The 26,142-nt window shown below is 34.6% G+C and overlaps 1 pseudogene across 1 annotated transcript in view; it reads right to left on the reverse strand.

The window, feature by feature from the left end:
- Positions 1 to 26,142, reverse strand: part of LOC149556972 (SUMO-activating enzyme subunit 1B-1-like) — a 201,552-nt pseudogene that overhangs the window by 14,723 nt on the left and 160,687 nt on the right. The window contains exon 6 of the transcript XR_016364820.1: positions 15,738 to 15,785. The product of XR_016364820.1 is annotated as an SUMO-activating enzyme subunit 1B-1-like (transcript). The remainder of the gene's footprint in view (positions 1 to 15,737; positions 15,786 to 26,142) is intronic.

Consider the following 26,142-nt stretch of genomic DNA (forward strand, 5'->3'; position numbering starts at 1 on the left):
TTTACAACAGTACAAAAATTTGTAGAAACACTAATAGAATTAACAGTATTAAGGACAGTAATGGGAAAATCATAGAAGACCGTAGGGTCATATTTGACCTTGCTGTAAAATATTTTGATACACTATTAAATAATTTTAAAGGGTCTAATCTCAATCAGTAAGATCAAATGGTAAGAAACATTCCTAAAATGATCTCCTCTGAACAAAATAAGTTGTTAACTGCAAAATTCACAAAAAAACAAGGAAATAGCTCTAAAACAAATGAGTGCAAAGAAGGCGCCAGGACCTAATGGGTTCTCTACTTTCTTTTTGAAAAAGTGTTAGCATTTTATAGGTGACGAGGTTACTGCTTCCCTAAAAGGGATAAAAAATGCAGGGAATCTCCTCCAAGAGATTAATAATATTTTTGTGGCTCTTATCCCCAAAAAGGAGAAAGTAGATAATCCAAATGATTTCAGACCAAAATCACTATGCAATACTATATATAAACTGCTCACTAAGACGAAGGCGAACAAAATGTGGAAATTCCTTCTTGATATCATTAGTGAGGAAAAAACAAGTTTTAAACCAGGAAGGTCAATCTATGATGGGGTCATTATTGCCCAAGAGGCTATTCACTCCATTCAAAAAAAATAAGGAACCTAACATACTTATCAAATTAGACATCAATAAGGCTTGTAATAATGTAGATTAGAGATTCTTATGCAAAGTTTTAGAAAATTTTGGTAACTCCAAACAATGGGCAACCCTCAATTTTGAATGCATATCTACACCTAAATTCTTTGTTATTATTAATGGAACCCCAAAAGGGTTTTTTGGGTCCTCTAGAGGTCTTAGACAAGGAGATCCTCTATTACCCTTTTTATTCATCATCATGGCAAAAGCCTTGATAGAACCATAAGTAAGTTGAAGGAAGAGGGTACTAGTGTAGAGAGTTAGCATAACAAGTAATATAAAACCCACTACACATCAACGATTTGTGCATGATACAATACTCTATGGAAAGGGAACAGTGGAGGAAGAAAAAAGCTTTTAAGAGCATTCTAGATATTTATACATTGGCATTAGGTCGAGAAAAAAAAAATTCCAAATCAGAAGTATTCTGCTTTAACACTACGAAATAACTAGGGGAAGAAATATGGAAAGCTTTAAACTTTAAAATAGGGAACCTGCCAAGTAAATACTAAAGGTTACCTTTGGACACAAGCATAAGAGTTACAGGATAGCACAATTGAAAAGATTAAGCAGAAGTCAGTTTCTTGGGGAAAAAAATGGCTTTTCTAGTAGAGGAAAGCAACCATGTTAAAATCAGTCCTAGCAGCTATTCCCATACATCAACTAGCACGCATCCACTACCAAGAAATCAAAGGAATGAAAATAATAAAATCTTTAAGACATTCTTTTGGCAAAGCTCAAAGGATAACAAAAAAATAACTTTAATGGCTTGGGAGAATATTTATAGGCCCAGAGAGGAAAGGGGATAAGGGCCCAAAAACATTAGAGAACAGAGTGAGGCCTTAGGGGAAAAATTGGTATGGGGTATGATCTTTAATAGAGATTTTAAGTGGGTTAAGATTTTAAATAACACTTACTTAATGGGCAATGATCCTTCTAATATGTTTCGTCTGGCCAACCCTTCCAAAGACTCAAGAATATGGAGCTTTCTTATGAATTGTAGGAACCTCATCAACGACTATTTAACATGGAACATAGGAAGAGGAGAGTCGGCACTATTGTGGGAGGAATATTGGGATGGATATGAAAGAATTTCCAGCTTCTACAACTTTGAGGCTTCAAAAAGGATTTTAGAAGCTCAATGGGACATATATGGAAAAGATTATTCAACATATGATTCTAATGAATTCCCCCTACAATAGAAATGGAAAAACTTGGACAATGTCAACATCTCTTTCATAGAAAAAGAACTTATGAAGATTCTTAACAATAGAAGCATTTGCATTAACTCAACATTGGATCAACTGATCTGGGTGGGATCCAAAATAGGGTATATGACACCAAAGATGGCTACACCATCCTAATGAATAAACATCTTAGACCTAAAACAAATCTCCTTTGCAACTCTGTTGCGATAAAAATTGTCTACTGAAGGTAGGACTTTTTGCTTGGATTGTCATTCAAAAGAAAATTCTCACTATTGATAGATTTACTAAAATGGGTTATGAAGGCCCAAGTAGATGCCTCCTTTGCAAAACGATCAAGAGAATGCAAGCCATATCCTTCTTAACTATGACTACTCAACAAAATGTTGGCAATAGTTTTGTGGACAAATGGGCTGAAGTCCTACTCTACCCAATAACATTTTAAGTCTATTCCAAAGTTGGCCAAATACTAACAAAGCCAATATTTATAATCCGTTATGTACTATTTCCTCTTCCATTTTGATTTGGGAATCATGAAGGGAAAGAAACAAAACATTATTTAAGGACAAAGAACTTTTTGTAGAGCAATTGATCAATAAGATTAATGCAAGTATCATAGAAATTATTAACATAAGAAGATTTAACCAATCTAGAAAGGAAAGCTCAATGACATGGTGGTATGGCAAAATAAGAAGTAAATGGGAAGAATTGAAACTCCCCATTTTCATTGGTTCTAGGCAAGAATGCCAATGGATATCACCTAAGGAGGGTTGATACAAACTCAACTTTGATGGGGCATCTAGAGGTAGTATAGGGAAGGCAAGCATTGGGTGTGTCATTCACAATAGTTGTTACATCCCAAATTTTGGCCTAGGATTTTAAAACTAATTATAGCCGTTGAATCAAATTATTTCTTCATGTTCGTATGAAATTGAGTTAGTTAATTATAGCCGTTGTTATAACATGTGAAAATGAGTTAGTTCATTATAGCCGTTGTATTGATTTAATTATCATACGAAAGTGAGTTAGTTAATTATAGCCGTTGTATCAATCTATTTATGATCATGTGAAATTGAGTTAGTTAATTATAGCCGTTGTAAATATATGATGAGCATGTAAAGTTAGTTATTCTAACATTGATGGAATTCCTAACGGTCACTTGAGGATTTTTAATTAGCAATTTATAGATCTTGAATTGATGTCTTGGCAAGAATGTTGTTTTGAATGATTACAGGATGAAGACTGAAGAGAGAGGGGAAGCATTGCGAAACGAGTTCATCGGAAGGGGATGGTTGAATGGTTCAGTCATCAAAATCGACAGGTTTGACCTAAAACTAACTTGGCAAGGTTACTAGGACTTGGCAACATATTTCATGGTGGAACCGCATGAGCTATAAGTGGAACATTATAATAAAACAATGTAAAATAAACATAAATTCTTACCTTTAAGAATTATCAAATATTAATATTATTTTACATTCTCAAATATGGTCATATGTAAATGATAATAAGATGACACCATTACATTATAAATTAATAATCCAATGATGCCACCCTATTATTACGTACACATAAGAATAGACAAGAAAATATAATAATAATAAAATAATATTAATTTTCAAAACTCCTCATTTTCTTTCTTTCTTTCTTTCCCACTTTTCTTTCTTTTCTTTTAAGTCGATTGAGTGACTTCCGAATTGAATCTTGTAACCCAAGGTAGCCGTAGAGATAGGCATAATCTTTATTATGGTTTATCAACATTCTTTCATTCACTCTCCTTTGGCTTCTCTAATTCCTTAGCAATTGAGTTTCCTGTTAGCTATCATTGTAGTGACTGAACCCTATTCAAATAATAATCTGTTTCAAATCAAATCAATATCATCTTCCACAGGTTACAGAATAGTTTTGGCGGATTTATTCAAGCACAGGTTCATCTCAGAATTTGGTGACAGAGAGTCACGTAAGATATCTCTGATTAATCTCGTCTAACCATTTACATTTTCTTTTGATATTATGAATGCAGTATTTAATCCTTAAGCCGACAATTCTAATCATGATTTCTCTAGTAATAGCATGTGAAAATAAGACTCGAACTGTACATAGAGTCTGCCATATTCCATTGCAAAGTTTGTCATTCCTTTTGTGGTAATATGACATTGATAAATGCTTGAAGTCTGTCATAATCCATTAATAGTTTGATGTTTTTCTTTTGTGATAATGTTACAATGATTTATACATAAGTCTGATGATTTCTTTTAACCATATAAATATTCGAATATGTAGTAAATCTCTAAATCAATTAAGGTCAATGGCAAGAAAGTTATTACCCAGTTGGAAATCAATTACATCTTGATATAACAAATAACTGAAAGTGAGATATGAAATCAGTACACGAAGGAATTCACCAGGGCAAAATGCTAGTATAAGGTGAAGAAGGTGTAAAGTTTCTATGTGAAGTAATCTGAAGGCACCAAGGAATCACTGGCTTGATGGCCTAAACATGGTAAGGAGGTGTAGATATATCTACAAAAGAAGAATGACATCAGAATTAAATAAATAATAAAATAAATAATGCATGTTCCACTCATGAAGGATGTTGTCAAGCCGAGTGGTGGAGATCGGGTTTGAAGATCTTTGTGGATTGTCCAGAGGCTTCAGTTATTTTGTCGAATAACTGTTGGGACTTCAACCCACCTGAATATTCTGATGGCTGAACTCATGAACATCCCAAGCCCGACCTTGGGGTAGGGAGGGCCGTTCTAATAAATTAGAATAAGTGGGGTCAAGTAATGGTCTACGGTTGGGAGGTTAAGCCTATGTCAATGCTTCTCCTCTCACCAATGCTAGGGCTTGGACAACAAGTAAAAGAAGTTTCACAAATTATACTGTATATTCTTTTAACCTCTGAATATTTAGTTATTTCATTTCAAGATGAAAGCTCTTTATTTGCAAATAGTTTTATTTTAATTACATATCTGTTACTTAATTTTAGTTGTATAGATAGAAGTAGATAATTGTTTTCATTGAATAATATCTTAAATTGATATTTCTTCTCAGGAACATCTAATATTTACTTTCAGCTGATTATGAAGTTAAATATTTCATTTTGTAAACTCATAGATTATGTTATGTATATTGAAAGAAGTTTCAAATTTCAGTTTATACCATTGATGGAATGCATAGTCAAAAGAATTGAAATAGGAAATCAGTTTATTTCTAGATTGAAACTTGATTAGGAAAATCGGTATGTTACAATAGTAAAGGGGAGGAAATTGCCTCCTTATCCCACCCTATTGGAGACACTACAAACCACTTAGCAAAAATCTAAGCATTAAGTGAAGGTTTATAACTATGTAGACATTAAAAATAATCTGTCTTGAAATCAAAGACGAATCGGCTATTATAAGTAATGCTCTAAAACAAGGCCATACCCCCAAATGGTAATTAAATTTGTACCTAGGTTCACCCATGTATCTTGTGTCCCTACTCAATTATTCTACCTTCAACTATATCTTTAGAGAAGTAAATAAATGAGCGGGTGAATTAGCAAATTTTGGGGTGGATGAAATTAGTAACCGCACCATTAAGTCCCCAAATCGTCACCTTACTAAATCAAAATCTGAGAATCCTTCGATCTAATAGCTTTGTGTAACATTGGGATTCTTACACTCCTTAATATGATATTTATTGAATTTTTTCAATTTATCCCTTTTTCCTACCTTGCTATTCATTTTTATTCTCTCTTTATTGGGTTATGTCTCATATTCTTACCAAACCTCTCTCACGAGTGAAGATAGATCACTTCAAGAAAAGACTTGGTATGGTTGAATTATAATACATTTGAATGCTTTAAATTATTAATAAAATAATTTTATTGTTAGGCTATTGACTATTATGGGCTCCGTATGCGGGGAAAGGTAAATATTCCTTACCATATATATCGTAATTAATTGGTATAGGTAATCTAGCCAGGTGTACTCCATCCCTTATGGTTTCATGTTTTCATCTTTTCCCCCTTTTTCTTTGGTGTCTCCATCCTTCTATTCTAATGGATCATTCTCAATGGCACAAACTTTGATGATTATTTCATATTCATTAAAGATTATAGGTTGTACATCAAGTACTTATGACATGACAACCTTGAGGATTGTAACACCAGCCATATCACACTTAAAAAATTGATGGCACTAATATCCAGGGCCTTCATACGGATTATGGGCAAATTGCTGCATATGTAGTCTTCTCACTCTTCTTTCACACCATAGTAGCATAGCCCTCTTCCAATGGAGACTCCTATTCATATGAAATTAGGAAATTGAAAGATGTTGTTCTGGGGTGAAATCTCAGAACTAAGGCTGAAGCTAATGATGAATGCAAAACATAGTCTAATCATTAGGGTTGTGGTGTAAATTGTTGGGAAGGAATTCTCTTTGCTTGCAGATAGGCCCAAGACTAATATGGACATCGTAGCATTTTTTGGTCCCACAATTTTGCATGTGGACAGAGACAAATCTACAATTGCAGGTTTATATAGCCAACTTTTGGCAGAACTGGACATGGTTCTAGACAACATAGATGAGAACTTATGTATTCCCAAGAGGAGTGAATACAATATTAAAGACCAAGCAATCAAAATCTTCCCCATTCTGATTATTCCCAATCTCTTGAGGTTTGCTAAATGACTTCCCTCCGCTAAGAGGAATCGACATTTCCTTCTTAGCATCATGTATGTTCGAGTTTTCCTAGCGTGGAAGGGACTCGAGTGGTTTTTGAAAGCCGACAAAGTGGACCACAGCGATGATGATTCGGAGGAAGAGAACTAGGGTAGGCCTTTTGTAGCAATGAATCCTACGATTATTCATTGTGATAATCAAAGTTCCATCAAGCTTTCTGTGAATCCAGTTTTCCATGACAAGTCCAAGCATATTGAAATTCCTTACCATTATGTAAGAGATATGGTAGACAGGAATACTGTAAAATTAGGATACATTTGCACTGCAGATCAGACGACAGATATTCTTACCAAACCTCTCTCACAAGTGAAGATGGATCACTTCACGAAAAGACTTGGTATGTTTGAATTATAATACATTTGTATTCTTTAAATTAATAATAAAATAATTTTATTGTCAAGTTATTGACTGTTATGGGCTCCACCATTTGTATTCATTATTTAAGTGGTGACGATCTCTGAGATAATGAACACTAGTGTAAAAGACATTATGAGAGATGACGATCTCTTAAATAATGTGCTGAACAATAGAGATCTACTGTCAGATCTAGATGAGTTCAAGATCACATTGTGATGTAGACATTTCTATGCCTATGAGTCACAGCTTGGATAAAGGAAGAATTTTATTATTCTCCATAAGTTTATCCTGTGTTCTAGTAGATCTTAACTCAAGATCATGTTGTGATACAAGAAAGCCAGTACCTATGAATCACAACTTGGATAAATGAAGAATTTAATTATTCTTTGGATTTTATCCTGTATATTGCATTCCATGCAATATCATTATCACTGATGTAAGTGATAAGTCATATCACAAGTATAGTAATATGAAATATTATAATTTAGTTAGTTTCGATCGAAACTTTTATAGTTTCTATCGAAACTAGATGATTACTTTCTATCGAAAGTTTTTGGGCAAAAAATCCGCCTTTCACGATTTTGGAGGAATTTCTTCCTCCAAAAAACTGTAACCCACTATTGTGGATTCACCCAATAGTATCATGTGTTCAATGATATCTCATGCTTAGAAGATTCAGATAGATAGAGTATCAATCTATGCTTATTCATATTAATTGATGATGGTAAATATGTTTGTTATCTCTCAATATGATTATCAAGTTAAGAGGGAGTGTTAATTTTGTAACACTGAAATCATCCTGGTCTGATGGAACAGATCGTACAGATCTAATTATGCATAAGATGCCTTTGTAAATAAAGGCCTATAAATATAATTGTTTAGTTCTCAAGTATGGTTGGCGTCTCCCTTGGGGTAATCTTGTCTTAGTTTAACCTTGAACAAAACTAGTTAGTTTAATTACTAATTAATGTATTCCCTAATTAGGCGCCGATTTTGAGAGAACAATTTTGGCCGACCTAGAGAGGGACATGCCCCGCCCCTTGGGTGCCATATTTATGGAGGTTATGTTTGTGGATAAAGGACACACAACAAATCTAAGTCCGCTCCTTTAGCATACATTACCTCATATGAATTATAGCAGGATATACATATTATTGCAGAAGTACTATCTTAGAAACAAGGACCAATATTCAATCTGAAATTGATCAAGACAATCTCTAGCACTTAGAAGGTATTATATCAATTTGAATAAGTTGCAGAATTTGAAGAATATTTACAATGGTAACCTTTAAAGTAGTCAATTCTTTTAGGCAATCAACACCAAAAGCTATATTAGCTCGTGCCAAAGAAAAGGATTACAAAGTTCATTGAATCGTCTAATCACACATTGTCAACTTGACCTTCTAACAATTCTATGAAGAACCTTTAATTACTCCATCGATAACTACAACATAAAATCATTTGCTTCACTAAAATATAATACAAGAAGTTTAAATAAAACACGCTCACAAAGTTAGTGTATACTTCCCAAAAAAATTGACATGCCCTTAAATTTTTAGTGTTTAAGTACAATTAGTCAATTACCCATGAATTTTTAGTGTTTGCATACAAAGGATTGGTCAATGTTCTTACTATATTAATCTATTGATATCAGAATTAGTATTTATTGACCTCATAGAATCCACAAATGTGTAGAGACTCTGTTAGAAATTAAGGAGCTTGGCCAGTCCATAGTGAAGGTTCAGCCCAAGTCTGGAAAAATGGATCTTGAAATTAGTTTTAAAATTATCAGTAAATACATTTTTTATTTACTAAATGTTGGTTGGATAAGATGAGATAAGATAAATTTACTAATGTCCAACAAGAGACCACAAAGAGGGTCTATGGGTCTTATGGGTCAAGTAAATTACAAATTTATCAGTAAAAACATTTTTAAGTTGCTGAATGTTGGTCAAGTATTTTCATCAAGACCAAGTCCAAGTCAAACACACAGCTTATTGGGATTATTCCAAGGCCAACTCCCACTTTGGTAGTCTTTCTATATGATTATCATTTCCATAATACTCACTCCAATGAAAGCATGCTACCTTATGACATTATGTCAAATGATATTTTTTCTCTTCTTTCCTATTCTTGTTACCACTATCAACATTTTGTTGAGGTGTACTAAATTTACTTAGCTATCATTCTATTAAATTTTTGTTCGCAAGGATGAATGAAAGTTTTCTTGTGTATACCAAATCACCTGTTCCATTACACAACGTTTATGCATTGTAATTTTAGACATTTTTCTATCCCATTTGTGTATTATTGATCTCATATATTGGATCTATCAGCTAAGAACTCCAACATAAGTTTTCCAATTAAATGTGTTTGCAGAATTAATAACAAATGTAGCTTATACATCTCCTAATCAATTCCACGATTGCTATCGTTTGGGACAATCATGCGAACCAATCAAAGTAGTTGGCCATTAGAATTTCAATCATTTTAAGAAATCATCAAAACTTAAATGCAATTCCTTCAAGATTTGAATCTTATGTTGATGCAGGTGCGGGCTGCTGATGAGTAGATGCATGGATTTTTTCTTGGGGGGGGGCGGGATTTTGGATGCATTTGGGTGCGTCTATACATAAGTGTGTGTGTATATATATAAAGTTGTTAACTATAATTTATGACAATGTATGCAAAGAAATACAAGAAATAGTAAATATACAAAAATAAACCATTAATTGAATCATTATCATAATCAAATTGAAATAACAGTAATGTCTAATTAGTAAATCACTCAAGTTCAAGATTCCAATGCAATACGAATTACAAAATCAAAACATATTTCATGGTTCAATGTTGATCAATCAAGAGTCAAGGCTCAAGATTCACAAATCACATTCAGTCATTCAAAATCAAGATTCTCAAAAAAAACCACATTCTCATCATCTCCTCCTGCTGCAACACTTACAAATTCATTTGAACCATGCATGGTTCCAATTGTGCTAGATGTACATGCTAGATTTAGGGGCTACATTCCAAAGCTTGGTTGACCCTTCCTTGTATCCATCCTTCTTACGTGACAAATGATGCAAGTTGGTATGTATATAAACCAAGTCCTCAGCTTTCTGTGAACCCAACCGATTGCACTTCACTAAATGGATATAGGAGTATGTACTCCAATTCTATTCAGCAGTAGAAGAACTTGCAACCTAAATAGTGTTCATAAAAAATTAAAATTTTAAAATTAAACATACAAATGAAAAGCAAATTAGAGAATGTTAAGCACTATAGTGTAGAATACAATTGCTAAACAAATAAATAAATGAAAACTTACTTGTGAGAGGATCTTGATTGCAAGAGGTTGTAGATGCTTGAATGGTTGACCATACATGTACCACCATGTGATAGCTCCCATGTCATTTTGGACCTTTATTGCATATGGAGTAAGTTTCGATCTTGAAGCAAATAAGCCAAATTCTTGACTCACCCTTTTGTGCATTTCATCATCTGCGAAGAGTCTTGCAAATGCAATGTAGCACCCAGTAGCAACTTCTTCATCTACATATGGTGCAATTCTATCTAGCATAGAAAGTATTTCCTGGCTATAGTAACTTGGAGATAAGGTATATGCAAGGAGGTGCAATGGGTTGGTCATCCTCTCCCAACGATGATGAATGATATCCTCAACCTTTTGTGGGTTTAGTCTCGTGTGCTTGTATGGAAAGCTTTACCTTTTCTACCATGGTGTCCATCCCATTGTACACATCCCCCAAGCAAGGTGCATTTGTATTGAGAAAGCATAGCATAGTCATGATAGGCTCGGTAAAATCCAATACAAATTACACACGAGCCCACCAATGCTCATCCAAGATCATAACCCTGACCTTCAAGGCGCTCTCTGAATTTGGAGCCTTCCATATAGCAATTGGTTACAAATAACCATTTGGCCCAATGTTGATTTCACCTTGAGGAGTCGTTTCAGAAGAACAGTATGAGATGCAAATCTAGTCTCAGCAACCTATAAGCAAGTTGACAATATGACATCAAATATAAAACAAAATATTAAACAAGAAATTTGATATTGAACATGAATATTGAACATGAATATAAAACTTATTCAAAATAAATAGAACTAAATAATTACAATTTTAAATCTACCTTCAACAGCTCCAACTTGGAGAGTGATTTGAATATAGATTGTGACATGTGGTGGTTTGTCACAAACATTTGTATCCCATCTCCCTCTTGGTATATTTGCTTCACCCAATCTATTTGGGTGCCAATTTGTTGCATGACCAAGTTGAGAGAGTGTACAGTGCATGGTGTCCAAAAAATATGGTTGTATCAAGACTCAACCAAAGCACCTGCACTGCTACAATTCATAGCATTATCTGTGACCACCTGAACCACATTCTCACTACCCACCATCTCTATTGCCTCAATGAGAATTCTTGAAATGAAGTGTGAATCCTTAACTTGTCCTTCACAATCAATAGCCCTCCAAAACATTGCCCTCTGGGAGACATTGCAATCACATTTATCAATGGTCGGTTTCTTGTGTCTTTCCATCCATTAGATACAATAGTTATGCCGGAAGTTTTCCAAGATATCCTAATTGGTTGAAGAGCTTTGTCTATAGAAATCTTTTCTTTTTTGCAAAAGAGTAGTATGCACCTTTTCATACCCGAGGCTAATGCAAACAGCTGGTGCTCTAAGGATGGTTGCAACCATTGTCTTCCAATATGGCGATCTTACCAAATTGAAAGGAAGACCATTGGCATAAAGGCAACGTGCAATTGCTTCATCAGCAATCTTTTTTGCCTCCATTTTGAATGCTTGATCCAACAGACCTCTTTTACGGGTAATAACTTTTACTTCATTATCCTCCTATCCCACTTCCAAGAATGGATGTTTGGAGGAGTGCAACATGATCAATGGGCACATTCACTTTGCTCTTTGTAAATGAAGGTTTGTACAAACTTGTTTTTTATTTGCTCACTAAACAATCAGCAACCTCTTGTTCTTTTATGAATTTGGCCAACAGTGCATTGCTCAACCTTTTTCCATCTTTACTTCCCTTGCACAATGCTATTCCTTTACCGGTAGGGCCCATAAAATGAGCTTTGACCCAAGAATATGAGTTGTTGAATGGTTTACTATGACATATATTGAATCTCCAAATGTATGACCCACCTTCAGAAACCTGTGATGATCTTATGACGTGTCTCCATAATGGAGATGCCACATCAATATTGAAGTTATCACTTTGTTCTTGCCTTGCTACTGAACTTTGATTATCAGTAGTGGCCATTCTTGCACAATAGCAACTATGAATCTAATAAGAAAATAGAAAAATTAACTTAGAAATGTTTAAAAAAACTTACTCCTCCATTTCTTTACAAAAAAAAAGTATATATATATATATATCTTGAGAATTTTCTTGTAAAACTTGAAAAATTCATGAAGAACTAAAATAAATCACTAAAAAGGCTCATTAAATGGATCGAATGCTTACTTAGATGCTTATTCGTCCTTTGTGGAAGCTCAATAGACACCCTACGAATGGTCCTCTTCAAAACTAATGACCTTGCTTTTAGAATGCCACAATGAAGACCAGATGAGAAGAGAGCCCAGTTGCAAACAAAATGGTAAGAATGGGCAATGAATGGCCTCTTTTAGGGCCGTTTTAGGTTTGTGAGGCAAATAGAAGGGAAAAAAACAATAAAAAACATTTAGATCACATGTTTTTTAAGTCACTTAAGTGACTGGATGTAGGAAACAAGCGTATGCTCACAAGATGCGCCCAGATGCCCTCTGGAGCACCCCTCGTGCATTCGTAGGAGATAACGGTGCTTCCTGACAGCACCCACCACGCCTCCTCCCACATCCACGCACTAGTCTGAATCCCCATCCACACCCCCCTCCAGAGCCAACGCATCAGTATCTTAGGTTTAATATATTTGGAGAGAAAAGAGTGAAGAGTCAAATTTAGTTTGTGTATATATGTTTTGAAGGTCTGAAAATCAGGTATAACAGAAAAAGTAAAACCAGTTTTGTTTCCTCTCAAAATTTGGTCCAACAATAAGCAATTCTCTGATTTTGTTCCCTCAAATCTGTCCTAAAATTGTAGACAAGTGTTTGCTTCAGAATTCGCTATAACACAGATGTCTTTGAGATTTATGTCAAACACTCTTTCAGTTTGAATTCAGTTGACAAAGAGATTATAGAAGTTCATTTTTGCTACATTTGAAATTCATTCAAAGTATAATTCCTTGTATATATATATTGTAAAGAGAAATTTCAGAAATCATAAACAAGTTGTAACAGACAATTGTAATGCTTTAAGAATTAGTGCTCAGATCTTTGTATTGTTGTTATGGAAGAGTTGGTGCTCTTATCAAGAATTTAGTACTCTAAAAATTGTAAAATATTTGATCGTGAGGCTAGATTAGGATGGTAGATCCTAATCTATATATTCTAGTTTTAGATTTAGTATTTACAATTTAGGATTTGATAAGACTTGTTAAGAGTCCAAATTGGTTATAACCACTTTCCATGGTTACCTTGAGACCCGTATCCCCCCCAAAATACATGTCTTGAAGATAGAGACGCATCTTGGAGACTTTTTGCATCTCCAGAGACCTCAAAAAAGGTTGGAGACTTCATGACAAAGTCTTTTGAAGTCTCCTAGTCTCCTAATCCAAAAAGTGGAGTCTCCCCGAAGTCTCATGATAAAAAAATTAATGTAAAATATAATATTAAATTATTTTATGTATTTTAGCCCTCATTGTAATGCTTTTCAATGGAAAAATTAAGACCAATGACAATTTAAATGATTTTGAGAGCATGATGGCAGAAGACCTTTAGATGGATGATCACAACCTTGTAGAGTAGATAATAGTACTGTCAACATACTAGTACTAGATAGATTTCTGGTTTTTGTTTACTGTACTAAATTTGTCCATTTTTGTTTGCATATCGGCAATTTAGCATCAAACTATACTTTTTTGAAAATCAGATATGATGATGATCATATGCTGATGATCATATGCAATATTCGGAAAACAAGCATGACTATGAGATGTAGTAATGTGATTATGTGAGTTTTGAAATATTTGATTCTATATAAATGTGAAATTACTATTATTATTTACTTTAGTCTTTTAGTTATACAGTATTACTATTTTGTATTTAGTATAACACTCATTAAACTATTTTTTTTAAAAAATTGTCCTCTCCAAGTACCCCCATCTCCTATTTTAGAAAAATTGTCGTACCGGTACCAATACCAATACTGAAGACCTTTAAGTCTCCCCCTCCCCCAGTGACCTTGCCATTTTCTTCAACTGGTACCAGAGCCCAGTACTTGGAAAATATTTAATCATTCTAACTAGATGTTGGATATAGAACACATAGCTAGTTTGAACGGATCTTATAATAACAAGGCACCCTCACTTGATGGAGTGAACTATGCATTTTGGAGTAGGAATGGAAAGCTATTTGTCTTCTCTACGGCTTGATGTTTAAATGTCAAAAGAAAATAGATGTATGACTTCTCTGTCTACAGAGCGGTGCCTCTGCCCCTCTGCACTGAGACAAGACGTGATGTGCAGGGATTATCTGTAAGTCTGCATTTGCTCTTGTAGAATGTCGCCTGCATGGATTGAAGTTCTATTTGTCTATTAGCACTTCCACCAAATTAAGTTTCTGAGCTTGGATTTTGAATGCCAACTAGATCATCTAAGCTATTATGGTGATTTACTTTTGCTCTTGTTTCATGATTAGTGCATTTATGAGCTTGTCTCCTTCATCGTGACCTAGCCTAAGCTTGTATGGAAATTCAAGAAACATGCCTATTTCATTCCAATTGCGTCAATTGAGCATCTTGGAACCCTTGGAAGTGTGTCAAGAATTCAACTTATGCATGATCGTGGAACAATTTTCATTTCATGCTTATGTTGTTTGCAATGTAATCCTATGATATGTATTTGTTATGCTATTTATTTCAAAAAAATAAATGTGCATGTTTTACCATTTGATTTCACAGTTTTGGCGAGGCATTGCAGCTATCATGATTCAGTGCTTTATGTTGGAAACCTCAGGGCTATGCTTAAAAATAGAAAAATAATTTCAGGTTTCAAGCTAATTTATGCTCCCCTCAAAAATCCAAGGATGACGTAGTTAGGGCAGTTCATAAGGACTTCATAAAACCAGATGAGATGAAAACAGAGATATCCAATGGAGCTACATTACTCCCTGCTCCTTTCTAAAATGCAGATCTCCATTTTGCTGCTTTTTGTGTTCCATTTTCATTAATCAGGTACCAAAAAATTACAATTGAATTTATGTAGTTTAAATGTGCTTCCAGCCCTTTATATACCCTTTAAACATGAAAAGTAGAAAAACATTCAATATTATGTAAGAATGCTAGCCAGCTAAAGAAATAATGGCTATAAATAATGTTTTCGCACCTCAAATGGATTCCCATAGTGATAAATAAAAATAAAATGATAGAATAATATCATATCTAAAGGGACTGGTTAAGGGGACGACAAAGGCCATCAAATAGTGAACACAATGTCGTAAAACTTGGTCAAAGTGTGCAAAGTGACAATGCATTTCTATAAGAAGAGAGAAATAAATCATATTTGTAAGACAAAAAATGTAGTTCAAAATTAATTATACATTGCAATGAAACAGCATAAGTGCAATGGGTACTACCAAAGAAATTTTCTGTTAAACAAGTTTACAATGTCAATGACTCTATACATACCTCTAAGCTTGGAAAGGTAACTTCCAATGGAGCATTTTCCATATTTTTCTACACAAAGACATTAAGATATAACTTTTACATTTAGTATATGGTAGCATAATAGCATTTAAACTTTAAACATACAATTTGAGTTAATTAGTTCACTAGGAAACATGCAAATTTGTTCTTTACAATACTTTGAAGCACAGTTCAAAATCTCATTCTCTGTCACTTATCGACAAGGTGAAAAAAAAAAACATTTCTCAGCAAATATCAGAGATAAATTGGCAACTTCTTAAGAAAGTATTGGGAATTTTAATAATTGCTTAAACTGCAGTTTTTTGCAAAATTCAATGAGGAGATGCATCTAATGAGTCAGCAAATGAGTAAACAAACCAAACAAGTTGATCTGGATATATGTAAATACAATATGTAACAAAATCGCATCCTCGTGTGGAATGTCGATGGCTGGCAGCCATAGTCAGAGACTCTGAACTCTGAAGCAAACTAAACATAGAAAATTGCCTTTGTAAAAAGATACACAAATACAAATGTCAAGTATAATATGAACCTAATCAACATCTTCTTCTTCCCCATCCCACAAAAAAGAAAAGGAATTTAGAAAGCTTACTTGTGAATCTGGATTTGCTTGAAAAATCTCTTTGAATCCACTTGCAATTGATCTAAATGGTTGCCAATGACTATTTCTCTCCACCAAAACCCTTTTCCTCTCCTCTAACAACTTAAAAATGCAAAATAAAAAATGAATGGGCAAGTCGCTAGGCATCCCAATTTTACTGTTGTCACCCGCAAAAAGTAGTTAAGTTATTGCAAAAAGTTTGCTATTTATCACAGAGAAGTGGCCAACTTATCGCCCAGAATTTAAAGTCTTCTCGGCTTGAATTTCTCGATATAGAAAGCCTTAAGTTTTCTCGTTTTGCAAAAGTTCTCGTGAGAAGCAAAGATATCTGCCACTTATAGAGATTTTAATTTGAAGCAAAGGAGCGTAAATTGTTTGGGAAATAAATCAGTAAAACAGAACAGTAGGATTTTTTGAAAAAGAAATAGGGAAAAAATTGAATTTACAAAAGATATTTTAAAATTACAAGAAAAACAATCAAAAACTACTTCTAAAAAATATTAAAGAACATTTTCATAACACAGATTTATTGAGAACAAATATTAAAATAGTGTTCAACCAATCAATTGTAGAAAATAGATTTTCATTGTTTATATTCATGTCACTAATTGCATTAGACTGATGCACAAAACATACCATAATAGCATAACAAATAACAAGATGTAGATAGATGTCAAAATGTCAATTAGAATATAGTTTGTGACTTTGTAATGTGAGTTTGTGACAGTTCTGGACATGTTTTGCTATATATTGTTTCAAAATCAGGTAGATGCAATTTGAAGCAATCAGCCTCACATTTCCTTGACATTTATTTTAATATTTTTAGTAAATCTACAAATTCCCTTTAGACTAGAAATTTGGGATTATCTTTCCATGCTTTTTAAGTATACATTGCTACCTGCTAGTAATATGGTTATCTCAATCAAATAGATGTAATTCGAAGCAGTCAGTCACATGTTTCTGAATTAGAACTGATGGCTTATGGTAATGATTGTTGTGCATTAATGGGCAAGATATAACATCATTCCTTACTCCTCATAGACTTGCCACTCTAACCCTTCCAACCCACCCTTGCTCTGGAACTATCTATTTGCAATAGCTTATTATAAAAAACATGCCATATAGAAGACAGTAAGTATCCTAAAACCCTTATGAGTTCATTTCTTCTATAAAAAATGCAAACAACACGGTGCACTTATGATATTTGACTTTTTTCTTATCATACAAATACATTCACTGGCACAATGAATCACCTCGTATTTTCATGGTCCACAACACATAACCCACTGCCAACCCACTGCCAACTGCTCTACATTAAACAGTGGTTTTAAACATTGTGCCCTCAATGATTCTGGGTTTACATAAAATAGTTGTTTTGTAAAATGTGCCCTAAATAGCTTTTATTTAGACTAAATGGTGGTTTTGCAGATTGTGCCCCAAGCATTTTTCGTTTTAGATTAAGTTAATAATGGTTTTATGAATCATGCCCTAGGTGAGTTCTGCATGAATCATTTATGATATTGATATATTCTTATTTGTGATGATGTTTAATAGTGAATTTTATTTGATATCAAGATGTTATGATGAATCAAATCAAGTAGATCTACTTATTATTTTGCATTATGTATGATTATAAATTTACCATAATATGATAATAGACTGACTATAGTTGTGTCGTAAGTGGGTGCAGGACCAATGCGGCCTCCAAAGGAAGTGTGAAAAGGTATTATTGGGAAAGGGGGAAAAGAGATGGCAATGGCATGTGGAGGGACTGGAACTGCAGATCAAGGATAAGTATCACTGGATATGATTGGTCACCTGGTAAGAACGGATCTCTGCTAAGATTATGAGATGATTGTGTTCTCCTTTACCATTGGTTATTGGACATAACCATGGAGTTATATCAACACCCCGACTTGCACCGTCTAGGATTGTGTCCGCTATGTCTACTTATAGAGGATGCATTACGACATTTATTCCTTACATATTTACACCGAAGGCATACCTTATATAAAATGAACAAGATCAATTTGTGCATCAACAACTCACAGCCATAGGGAGACAGTGCAAAATGATTGCATTTTCTGCAACCGTCAATTCATTTTCTGCTGATGCAGGTTGCCTGTTCACATAAGGTGGGCTGACATTTTGCAAGTGTTGACCATATCAACCGGCATTGCAAACTACATCAACAAACTACAATTGCTATCTTTCATACGTACTAAGAACAAGAGAAATAAAATATATGAGAGAAAGTCAGAGATAACTAGTCTTTGCCTTTCAGATTTTGACTGGTTAGATGTTCTCTGCTGCTGTATTGTCGCTCATGGTTCAGTTTTTGATCCGGTAAGCTCCAGATTTTTCGTTTCCCTGCAAGAGAAAGAGGTGGGGTTAGATCTTTATGATCTAAGCAATGACTAGTTATCTATAACCACATACTCGCACACATCATATTCTTCTTATTTTTGAATACATACAAAAAATAACAAGTGTATTCTAGATTTTCATATACAAATTACGGAGAAGTATTTTGTGAGTGTCACGAGCCCGTGTTCGAACCTCATGAGATACTATTCCAAATATCAGGAAAAGAAAGAGTGAGTTGCTGAAAAACAGAGCGCTGCAACAAAGAACTCATGGTGGAGACAACAGCTACAGATTATGACCGTATTCAGTGAGTAAGATTTTCTGAAAATAAATAAGACAAGCAGCAAAATTTCTCATAGGAAATGCTTAAAGATCAGTATGAAGATACTACAGAGCACTACTAGTATGGCTTTTCAGATTTGTGAAAAAAGTAAAGTATACTTACAGTGTAAAATCAAACATCTTCAGCAAAATCCACCTTTATTTTGATAGACACAGGAGAGTGTGAAATGGATCAAAGGAAAAGTTATAAATATGTTAAAATCTGTGCATCTATTGGAACAATTCTAAATATCCAGGCCTAATGGCTACACAATATGGGCATTGTGATGAAGACCTACATCGTGCAAGAGTTCCTTAAAGGTCTTATTTGACTGATTCTGAGTGAATTACTAACACTGTGGTTAGAAACTCAGCATGGAAAGCAATCAGCAGTTAAAAATCATCTAAAACAAAAAAGCAAAAGGCTGGAGTTACAAGCACAGCGTGACCATGTTAAAATGAATGCTGAAATTTTGCAGAAAGAAGAGTCTCCAGCAGAGCATGGACAAATGACAAAAAAACAGGTCCAAAATCACAAGAATGCAGCAATACACTATCAAATAGCTTCATATATGACATCCTACTAATATTTTAGGAGTTAAGATTCAAGCTCCAAAAATGCAATGATCATATGAAAGTAGAAGAACAACAGAAAAACAAGAAGCTGCAAATTCAAGCTCAGCTCAAGGGGACAATGGAAAAAACTGATCTGAAGAAAAGAGAGCTTTAAATTAAACAAGTTTTCCTACAGCCATGGCTACATTTACAAGGAGAGAACCTTTCATAATTTTGCTGAGGTTCATCCAGATTTTTATTAGAACAAATAAAAGCAAATATTCAAGGAGATTCTTGCTATAAACTAATTTGAAGAGAAAAGTTCGAAAATGTTTAAAAGTTTTCAAAATCGAGTTGTGGAAACCCTTGCATATCCTTTCATGGTGGCCAGCTAAGTCCCCGACATCAAAATCAGAAGAAATATGCTACTGTTCAGCACGAAAGATACCCAAAATGCAGAGAAATCTGCATTTTGTTTTACCAGCAAAACCCTCTTATTTCCATTACAACATTCAAAGTTTCAGCATATGAAAAGAAGGCTTTAAAAAATGCCCAGAAAGCTACAGGTTCAAGTCACAAATCACCGTCAAAGCTTCACCGAAATTTCCTTTCTTAAATCCGAATGGCAGCTGCTCCAAAATGCAACGATCATATGAAAGTAGAAAAACAATAGATAAAAGACAAGACTGACGTCTCCAAGGCACAAACAGATTTATCACAAATGGTTACAACAAATCCGAATGGTAGCTTAAATCAAATTATTAGCTGGTTGTAAAGAAACAATATTACCTCTCTACTAAATGACTTCCAGTCATATCAGCTTCAGCAAGGAAGAAAAATTTTCCATTCATGGCGGCTGCAGTAAATGTTCAAAGTATCTTCAAAACCCTTGCCGCAGTTTTCCCTCAAGTTCTCAGCTCTCCAAAATGAGGGCGATGAAAATAAAGAAGATTAGGGTAGTAAAACGTTTTTTTTTTTGCCTTTCTCTTTTTGTATAAAATGTGAAGTCCGCCGACTTAGAAGAAGTTTTTTTTTTTTTATAATGTTTTATGTCATGAGGGTGGAAGAGTTAAGTGTTAGCATTTTTACACTTAGTTTTTTTTTTTGTAAATATTTGCATTTTGAATAGGACTATTTATTGGTATTTTATAAACCATTTTATAATCTTGCTTAATTAAATGCAAATGTATAGACATTTTCAAAGTCATATATCTTTTTCAAATCTTGAACTTAGGGATTTCAAATCAGTTATTACAGGTGTTTGGAGGAGAAAAAGGAGGATAAATAGTAGCTGAAGACTTGGTATTTTGAATTATTGAGGAGAGATTGTAGGGTTTTATTTCTAGGTCGAATTTAGACTTTGACTAAGCTTTTTAGAGGTCTTTTATGACCAGTTAGAGCATTTTGGGGGATTTTGACATAAGTCATGGGTCTCATTATGACTTAGTGCAGTTGTTACAAACTGAGTCATCTTCTTGATAAGTTTTGACTCCCTTTTTGTAGCCTGTTTTTCTGAATTCAACCCAGGTTGGGATTGTATTTAGAAAAATTTCTGAAATCATTTAGGAGGTTCGGATTATGCAGAGGGAGGCTCTTGTGACAATTTTTATGTCCTTGGCAATTTTCATGCAAAATTTTGTAACTCTTTTGGAGACTAGTAAATACTGGCAGCATTTTGGAGTAGTTTTCTATTAGATTCAAGCCTTCTTTCTTCCTGTGTTTTTGTGTCAAATGCATGATTGATGAGAGATATACGTGAGTTAATAATTCCTTATTTTCTTTTGTCTCATCTATTACCTTGTTGCAGGAGTGTATGTTATATGCAAGTTATAATTTGTCTAAGTTAAATTTGGTTTTCATGTGAAGAATTTATCTTCCTTGCTAATCTGTTTAAGGACCTTATTATGAAATATTAATGCATATCTATACAGAATAGAAGTGTTTTATCTCTAGTTATAGAGTTCATATAGTCTTCTTAAGAAAACCATTATTTTCTCAGTTTTCCTGTCACATTTGGTGTATCACCTGGTTCTTTAGTTTAAGTTACAAATTATAAGTTCATTTCCAGCAATTCTAACTCTTTTTCCCATAAGTTTAAAGTAGTTTCATATATTAACCAGAGATTATCCAATAGGAACCGGCCTAGAATTTGGAGGCTTCATTTCTGGGTACGCATGTCTCACATACAAAAATGGCTCCCATGTTAGGCAGGATTGTTAAACTAGTATAGTTTAATAGGGTGCAAATCCTTAGCCTTAACAGTTTTTGGCACGCCTGGTGGGACTCGAAAGTCAGATTTTCAAATTCAAGAAACTCTTGCTGTGTGGTATGCTACAGTAAGTTTACCGCTTTAAAGAAGCTCATTTTCAACATATCTGGCAACTCCATTGGTGAAGGAAGGAGACCAATGCTTAAAATTTCATGAAAAAGACTAGAAGTTCAAAATCTTTTGAATATTTGGAGCTGCCGTCACCCAAAAGAAAAGGAAGAACTTTGGATAGAACTCCTCGTGCAAAGAGAGTTCAGACCACTCCTCCAAGAGTGTATGCTAGAAGAGGAAGATCATTGCAAAGTGAACGTTCTGTAACACGTTCAGCATCACCGACTGTTAGAGCAACTTCCACAATGACTGCACCAAGAGCTTCTGCCTTTGTACCTTTTAATCAAGGAAGCCCTTTGAATTTACAGCAGCATGATGATATACCATTGGCAGCTTTGAAAGGACTGCCGAAATTTACGGGAGAAGGACAGATTGCACCCTTTGAGCACATAAGAGACGTAGCAACATTGTGCAACGTTCATCATGTAACCCAGGAGAATGTAGCTGTGAGATTATTGACAACATCATTTAAGAAGAAGGCATTAGAATGGTTTAGAAGTCTTCCTATGGCTTCTATATCAACTTGGGATGAGCTCGGAGATGCATTTACAAGATTTTTTGAAGAAAAATCAGATCATCTATCATTGGTAGAGCAACTGATTACCATCAAGAGAGCACCTCAAGAGCAAATGACAGACTTTAATATCCGATTCCAAAAAACTTGGAATAGGATACCTGCTGCGGTAAGGCCTTCTGCTGATCATGCATTTTTGTATTATCTAAAAAGTCTTAATAGTGATATTTCGGTAATGATCCAATCAATGTGGGGGCAATCATTACCTCAGGCTTATAGCATAGCTATTAGGGCAGAAAATAGTCTTATTCAAGCAGGAAAGATAGCTCCTAGACCTCCCATGCCATATTTTCCAGACATTCACCCAAATATGCCACTTAATATACCCCCTCTTGCTACTATACCTGCTATTCCAGCTATAGAATCAGTAGGGAGTCAAACTAATGCTATTGCTGGTCCTTCAAATGAGCTTCAAGAAATTAAAACTTTTTTGCAGGCCTTAGGAAACGAGTTGACTAATATGAAAAAACAGCAATACCAAGGTCCTAGGCCACCATATCAAGGGTATAACCAACAGCAGCAAGGAGTGGCTCAATTTTATCATAATCAAGGGTATAATCAACAGTTTCAGCAGAATAGACAGCCATATCAAGGTCAACGACAAAATATAAATCAGAGACCATATCAGCAATATAACTCAAGTTCTTCAAATCAAACTAATCCAGTGAGAGATATGGTTCCTGCACAAAATAACCTTGCAGCAGATTATGAATGGTGTTATCCATGCAATCAAGCACATAATCAGGCCACATGTTCAAATGGAGTAATTAATCAAGCGTTTATGGTCCAAAATGCTGCTAGTCTATAGCAAGATACATCTTCTACCATACCTGAACAGCAACAAGATGTAAATCCCAGTGAAACAGCATTCTTGAATTGGTAAAATGGAGAATTCTGTGGCATAAATGATGATTCAGCAACTGTAACATATGCTAGAGCAAAGAAAAGAGCTCTAGAAACTGATCAAACAGCTGATAAAGGTAAAGATGCTGGACCATCATTCACAAAGGGAATAAATATACCACAGAAGCCTACAATCCAACAAACCAGTAATCAGCCTCACAAAGATATAGATCCGATTGCTGCGAAAGTACACTATATGGTCCATACAGCTGTACCTTACAGCATAGTGGACAGCATGAAAAAAATGAACGTGTCTATGACTATGTGGGATTCCTTATCCATTCCGGGACAAGCTGAGATTTTAAAAAAGGCATTAAATGGTGAAGGTGTGCAAGAGCAAGTTATTGAAAATCGTGATAAAGTGGTGATGACAAATGCTGAGCCAAAAAATGATGAGAATAGCAAAATAAAAATAACAGTCCAAGGTAAGGACGTGAGACCTCCTCCTTTTTATGTTTCTTTAATCATTGGCAAAAATCTGGTACATAATTGTATGGTTGATAGTGGAGCAACTTGTTCTGTTATGCCAAAATGAGTAGCTGATCAATTAGAGCTAAAATATGAGCCAGTAGAGAAAGGGGTAGTCCAGCTAGATGGTACTTCTGTAAATTCCATAGGTCTCATTAGAAATGCTAGTTTGACCTTGCATGCTTGCCCTACCTTTTCTATTCCACAAGATATATATGTGATAGATTTACCTCCCTATTTTGGACTTTGCCTATCAAGAGAGTTTACAGCTAAGATAGGGGGTTATTTGTCATCCGATTGGATTCATGTGATTTTCCGTACAAGATATGGAACAAAGGTGAACATACAATCAGAAGTACTTGCAAGAGATATTATAGAGCCTTATATACCTAGCACGATAAATGCAAATTTTGTCAATTTTGGCCAAGATGATTGTGCAGCCCCTGTTTCACATACATCCACTGCTGAAATTCCCGACATACTTTTAGATGAGTGGGCTGCTGAAAATGCATTCATGGCCAATTCTAGTACTATTCTAGATGCTGGGATAGGTAATTACATGTTTCAAGAAACTGATTTGGAGTTACCAAATTTAGTTAAAAGAGGAGAATCTGATTCTGAGCAGCAAGATAAGGTTTGGAATATGTTTTTTGATGGATCACGAGGTGAGCAAGGTGCTGGAGGAGGAGTGATGTTAGTATCCCCTAATGAAGTGAAACATTATGCAGCCTTTAGATTTGGTTTTTCTTGTACTAACAATACTGCTGAGTATGAAAGTCTGATTCAGGGATTAGAATGGGCAAGGAAAAAGGGCATTGGTTGTATAAAAGTTCACGGTGACAATGAACTTATTGTTAATCAAGTAAGGGATTTACATATTGCTAAGAATGATATTTTAAAACTATATAAGCATCGTGTATGGGACATTATTGAGGAGTTTTCTGCTTTCAATATTGTTTCTATTCCAAGGACTAAAAATCAGCATGCTGATAGATTAGCAGCTGTAGGTGCTCAATTTAATATACCTGCAGAAATCAGCAAGGACAATGTTCAACAACATGTCAAGATTGTGGTAAGACCTTCAATTCCTGATAACAATGTAAGCTGGCAAGTTTTTGAAAATGATGAACAGATCTTGAAATTTCTGCTAGAAGAAGATATTTTTGCTGTTTCTAATCAAAACAAATTAAAGCAAAATTATGGAGATCAAATAGTACAGCTCAAGTCAAATAAATTACCTAAAGGTTTGGTATCGCTTGAATCTATTTTTAATTCAGATGATCAAGCTAAAAAAGGTAATTCTGGTTTGCTGGTTTCTCAAGAACATTATGACAGTCTAGAGGTGGCACCAGGGAAAAGTTTGAAATTTGGTAAGGTAAGTATTCCTTTGGAAAAAGAATCTTATGTACAGCTTTTTCAGGAATTTTTTGATTTATTTGCATGGGAATATGGTGATTTAAAAAGTTTCAATCCTAAGTTAGCACAGCACACCATAGAATTAGAGCCTAATGCCAAGCCAATTAGGCAAAGACAAAGACCTATTAATCCCAAATTAGAGCCATTAATGCAGAAAGAGGTCTTTAGGCTAATTGAGAGTGGCATTATTTTTCCAATCAAACATACTAGTTGGGTGTCCAATCTAGTCCCCGTTAGAAAGAAAAATGGAGAGCTAAGGTTGTGTGTAGATTTCAGGGATTTGAATAGGGCATCATTGAAAGATAGGCACCCTCTTCCCTCTATGGAACAGATACTTCAGTATGTTGCTGGTTCAGAGCGTTTTTCCTTGCTAGATGGTTATTCAGGATATAATCAGATTCTGGTAAAGAGTGAAGATCAGTTTAAAACTGCTTTTACCACTAAATGGGGTACCATGGCATACAAAAGAATGCCTTTTGGTTTGTCAAATGCAGGGGCAACATTCCAAAAAGCCATGGATATGGCATTTAGTAATCTGATGTACAAATTTGTATTGGTATATCTTGATGATATCACAGTATATTCCAAGAAAGCAGTAGATCATTTGCATCATTTAAGGTAGGTTTTTGAACGCTGCAGAGAGTTTGGAGTATCTCTTAATCCAAAAAAATGTGTTTTTGCTATGCATGAAGGTAAGCTTCTAGGATATGTGGTTTCTAAACAAGGGGTTATAGTGGATCCAAAAAGGATAGCAACAATTTTAGAGTTACCATTACCACATCATAAAAAGGGATTGCAGTCT

The sequence above is a fragment of the Cupressus sempervirens genome, chromosome 5 (genome assembly GCF_028749045.1).
Source record: "Cupressus sempervirens isolate cs-2001-9-10 chromosome 5, ASM2874904v1, whole genome shotgun sequence".
Taxonomy (NCBI): domain Eukaryota; kingdom Viridiplantae; phylum Streptophyta; class Pinopsida; order Cupressales; family Cupressaceae; genus Cupressus; species Cupressus sempervirens.